This window comes from Chaetura pelagica, unplaced genomic scaffold, assembly GCF_000747805.2.
Source record: "Chaetura pelagica isolate M959 unplaced genomic scaffold, ChaPel_1.0 scaffold516, whole genome shotgun sequence".
Taxonomy (NCBI): Eukaryota; Metazoa; Chordata; class Aves; order Apodiformes; family Apodidae; genus Chaetura; species Chaetura pelagica.
The window spans coordinates 498,063-503,632 of NW_009953654.1; positions in this window are offsets into that span (position 1 = coordinate 498,063).

Here is a 5,570-nt window from a genome sequence, read left to right on the forward strand (position 1 = left end):
CCTCATCAGCCCAGCCCCAAAAACATCTGGTTCCCAAGTGATCCCTTTTTTTGTCTTACTTGTTGTTTTAAGTGAACATGTTTCTGACCTTGGTTTTACCCCATCATTTCCCACAGCTCCTTCACTCAGGCCCAGCACTAGATCCTGCACTTGCTGCCTGAACAGAGCAGCCCTGGAATGCCCCTCAGTGCACACGAGACCTACAGCTTGGGACCCTGGGAAGACCAGGCACAGGTAAACCAAAGCACAAGGAGTGGGAGAAACTGCAGGAGTGAGAGGTGCCCGTTGCCTTTCCTCACGTGCAGATGATGTATCAGCTCATGACTGGCAGTGAGAGCCCTCCTCTGGCTCCACTCGCACCATTTCAGCTTTGGGTGCTGAACTCATTTCCTCAACAACCTGATCCGCAGCTTCAAGATTTACTTGTGCCTCCTTGTGTTTGGCAGGTGCATCACACGGCGATTCAGCTGCATAAGTTGAGGGCACCGGAGCACTGACAGAAACAAAAGACACTGAACTCTTGGATCAACACATTTCAGCGGCAGGATGTGGGTTGGCTCTGTATGGCTTTGGAATGGAACCTGAGCAGTGAACTCAAGTGTTTGCTTATCCAAAAGCTTGAAAGATTATTTGTTGTTTTCAGGTTAAACCAGCAGGTTCCATTAAAAAAAATAATAATTGAAACCTACTACTTTGTTTCCATTCACCACCTCACTCCTGAAATACTTGCTTTCCTCTATTCACTGTCTCTCCTGAAGAGAAAGGAAGGTCACTCACGAGCAGCTGTTGTCTCCTTCAGTGCACTGTCTGCTCACTTTGCACTGCAGGTGGAAGTGTTACCCACACAGCCACACCAGACATTTGTGGTCTTAGTAGACCACAGAACCACCCCCTTCCCATGCTTTTGAGGGCAGGTATGTCCTGTGCAAGCCCAGCAGCTGCCCTCCAAGCCCCTGCCCCTGTATTTATCTCTCTGTGAGGAGAAGTGATTTGACTGTGACTTCCCATCCCTCAGACAGATGCTCATGTCCAGGGTGGAAAAAGCAGCTCATGTTGAAAGAGGACAAAGCTGCACTGTGTGACAAATCAATACTAGAGTGTCACTGGCATAATTGGCCCTTGGCTATTTATACCCTCACATCAATGTGTCATCATGACTATCACTTGGCCATCTTGGATAAGCCAGTATTTTTAAAAAAATAATGAAGAAAAGACAAAGGTTGATACTTGCAAGACAGGAAATCACAGAATGTTAAAAACATAATTACTATTGAAATGGGCAGATCAAGCTTAGGTAGGTCAACCCTTCTTCAACACACATCACTTGCTTTGTCCTCTGTGAGGAAACAATGAAGTATATGCATTAGGCTGTAATGAAACAGGAAGCCTCTGCATTTTTACTGCAAATCTGTTCATATTTGATAAGCCAGAGCCCCCAAATCTGGTACAGAATCCACTAGACCTACAGAAAGCATTAACAGTGAGTACTGCAGTGATCTTTCAGAAGACATCTCTGAGGTGGGGCCAGTCCCAAGAGTCACCTTAGTTTTCCTCAAGGAAACCCAGGACTGCAGAAAGCTGCCTGGCACAGAGGTGCAGCTGTTTCCCAGTATTCCCATAGGATCAAAGTATCTCTTTCTGACCAGGCATGGACATTATTCAACGTTGGATGTAGATGTGTTAAAGGAATTCTGGTGAAGTCAAGCCAAAAACCTACAGAGAATAAACCACTGCACTGCTGCTACCCTGAAACCAAACCTGAATTACAAACCTGCCTGTTTAATGCTCCAGGGCTCTTTGAAAAAGACATTGGTAAGCCAGGTTACTTTCACTTTCCCAAGCAGACCAGTTTTGACATTTACCTCACTCCACAAGTCCATAAACCTACAGCTCATCCATGCACTCTCCTCCTCTTTCCCCTGACTGCACTGGGCTGCACTTACCTGGACAAAGCTGCACTGGATGCTCCTTGGAGCTGTGGGACCAGCACCACCAGCCATAGGATCTGTGTAGGCAGGTGGGATCAGCACTGCAGCTCCAAGAATTCCAACATTGGCATCAGGCTTCCAGAATTTGGATTTGACACGCAGAGGTCTATTGCTTACTTTGACTAAACATGTAAATAATCACACAGTCAACTACATTGCAGAAAGGTATTGTTACCTCCCAAGTGACTTTGAGACTGATTTTATAATCTTAAAAATTATGTATTCTAACATATGGGGACATAGATTACCAATATATCTTGTAAAATGGTCAAATACACACACATAGAAATTTCATGAGCAGCCTTTAATATCTTAACATCACCTTCTTGATTTGGCTGCTTGACCTTCTCATTTCAACATCCCTCAGGAAGTAGATTCCCATAGGAAGAGCCCAGATGTCCATACACACATACACTGAAATTAAACAGTGATTTTATTCTAAAAAGCAACTTCGTAGGTGAGACAGACATGAGAGACCATTGTAGAAAAACGTTTAAAAGTGTCACTGTCCCCATCTTTTGAAAAGCAAGTGTTTTCCTGCCTGTTGGGCAGCAGGCTTGGCTGTAGTGCCTTGGAGGTTGCTGAGTGTTGGAAGGGCAGCAGCAGCTGCTCTAGACCATTGCTCCAGTGGCAGAACTGAGGTGACAGGTCAGCCCGTGTACATGACCTACAGCATTCACTTTGTCTTCCCCAAACTACAATGCTCTGGAGAGCAGTGAGGAGCACAACCCTCTCCATGGACCAAGTTTCCCTCGAGCAGTTTTGGGGCAGCACCACTGCTGCTTCCACAGCTTAGACACTAATTGGGAACTGCAGTTTCCTTTGGCAAGTGCCTTTGCAGCCATTAAAATAAATAAATAAATAAATGTTAAGTGAAAAAATAATTCTGCAAGTCTAGATGAAATCAGCTTTTATATCTGACCACAAGTGAGGATGCACTGCTCTTTGCCACCACATAAAATTTTCCAGCTTGTTTTTGAACAGTATGACTACTTCTACTTCCTTACATGACAGGGAGCACTTTATAGTCACAAACAAGTAGAGGAAGTTGCAAGGATAAATTGTCCCACGACAAAGCCTGACAATCCTCTCCCCAGCCATAGCTCAGCTTTATGACACTGTCACCTCACCTGAGCACTCCCCTTGGTGTGGAACACCCCAGGAGGGTCACACAGTACCTGGCTTTGCAAGGCAGAGGTTGGCACTGGGGCTTAGAACTGACTGGACATTCAGTAAGAATTGGGCACAGACACAGCAGTAAAAACTGTGCTTGTAAAATTGCACAACTGGCATAAACTTTGTGTGACTGGAGCTGGATGCTGCTTTGGGAAACTGTTTTTTGTTTGTTTGGGGTTTTTAAATTTACTTTTATTCTAAACATACTGGAGGCTGCCTGCAGCACCTCTTATCTGAGGGCAGTTTGGCATATTAGTTTTATCTTAGGAGACACTGAGATACCCAAGGTGGCATGAATAAGTGGCAGTGCCCAAAGTTCACTTTCCCAGAAGCCTCACACTTTGGGAGAGAAATGCAGTGTTTCTCTCTTACCGCACAACCCCATGGACAGAAACCCACCTTCAGAAAGCCTCTGTTCTTGTCTGTCTCTCTCCTGCTCAGCATTCCCAGGGCTCACCGGGCAGCCACACATCACCTTCTCTCATAACCAAGGCTTAGTGGATGTCTTCATATCCTCTGCAGTTTTAGCCTTGTCTGTTACTGCCTTAGCAGCTGAAGGACACCTGGCTTCTCACTACACCTAAATCTAAGTTTATTTTGTTCAGTGACTAATAAGCTTTTATAGTTCAGCTGCAGCAGCAGGTCTGGCTGTTGATTTGCTTAAGAATTCCTAGCAGTGAAGTACACTAACAGGGGAAGGATTTGATTGCACCAAACTATGCCAGGTTTGGACACATTTCAGTGCACATATAGATTATCTCAGCCTGAATGTGTTGGCAAATTATGGCTTTATATTATTAAATGATGCTTTGTTCTGTTCTTAATAATCCTGCATATGAAGTGCCCTTTGCTGGCATGGCCACTCTGATCTTAAGAGACAGACACTCTCAGGAGTGTCTCCAGCAAGATGCCCCATCCAGCTTGGTATGCCCAGGGGGAAATCCTGCAGGAGCATTGCCCCAGCAGCCAGCCTGCAACTGCCTATTGACAAGACATTGAAGTGTTAAGACCAGAACCTGGAAGGTACTCAGTAGATTGTCCTTACTTGATTGTCCTTACACTGCTCATCATCAACATTCAGCAACGTTGCCTCCAGAGATAACCTCCCTTGGTGTGGCACTTTCGGCTGCAATGGTTAATTTTGAAATGTGACAAGTGATCTTGCTCCTAACATTTCAAATACAATGAAGCATTTAGGCACTACCTGTCTGACATGAGCACTGGCCTGAGCGATGGGAGTAGTTTACCAGGGATCTGCTCCATTTTAAGATCCCTGGATGCTTTAAGTTGAGGAGGATGGGCTTTCTGAAAGGTTCTCTATAGCTCCACCACAAAGTACGACTGAACTGCATCACCCTTGGTGCATTGGGCTGACTGAGAATAGCCCCCTGTTTTCACCCTACATAGAGGAACAGCTCCATACAGCCCACGAGGCAAAACATGGGATAAACTTTCTGGTGAAGACCTAGCGAATGCAGCTCTTCCTTGGAACAGGAAAAGTCCTCAGCGATTCATTACGGGAGAGGCTGGAAGGGGCTGGTGCCCTGGGTGGCTGTACGTACTTTACAGAAAAGAGCACGGGGCTTCAGAGTCGAAGACACAGTGTGGTTTGTGTCCTACCCTTGACTCTTACTTGTGAGATCATAGAGAGGTTTGGGTTGGAAGGGACATTAAAGATCATCTAGATCCAACTCACCTGCCATGGGTAGGGACACTTCCCACTAGACCAGGTTGCTCCAAGCCCCATCCAACCTGGCCTTTAACATTTCTTGGGATGGGGCTTCCACAACTTTCCTGGGCAACCTGGGCCAGGGTCTCACCATTCTCATGGTGAAGATTTACCTTCTAATGTCTCATCTTGATCTCCCCACTTAGTTTTAATCCACTCCCCCTTGTACTCTCACTCCCTGCCCTTGTCAAAAGCATCTCCTGAGCTTTCCTGGAGACCCTTCAGGCACTGGAAGGTGCTCTAAGGTCTTCCTGGAGCCTTCTTTTCTCCAGATTGAACAGCCCCTACTGTCTCAGCCTGTATCCAGAGCAGAGATCTCCAGCCCTCTTTTCTGGACTGTCTCTAGGAGCTCCACGTCCTTCTTATGTTGGGAGCTCCAGAAGTGGACACAGTGCTCCAGGTGGGGTCTCATGAGAGTCAAGTAGACGGGGAGAATCATCTCCCTTGACCTGCTGACCATGCTGCTTTTGGTGCAGCCCAGGACACAGCTGTTTCTGGGCTCCAGTGCATGTTACTGGGTCATATTGAACTTCTCCTCCACCATCACCCCCAAGTCCTTCTTCTCAGAGCTGCTCTTGATCTGTTCTCTCCCCATCCTGTATTTGTGCTTGGGATTGCCCCGACCCAGCTGCAGGACCTTGCACTTGCCCTGGTTGAACTTCATGCAGTTTGCATGA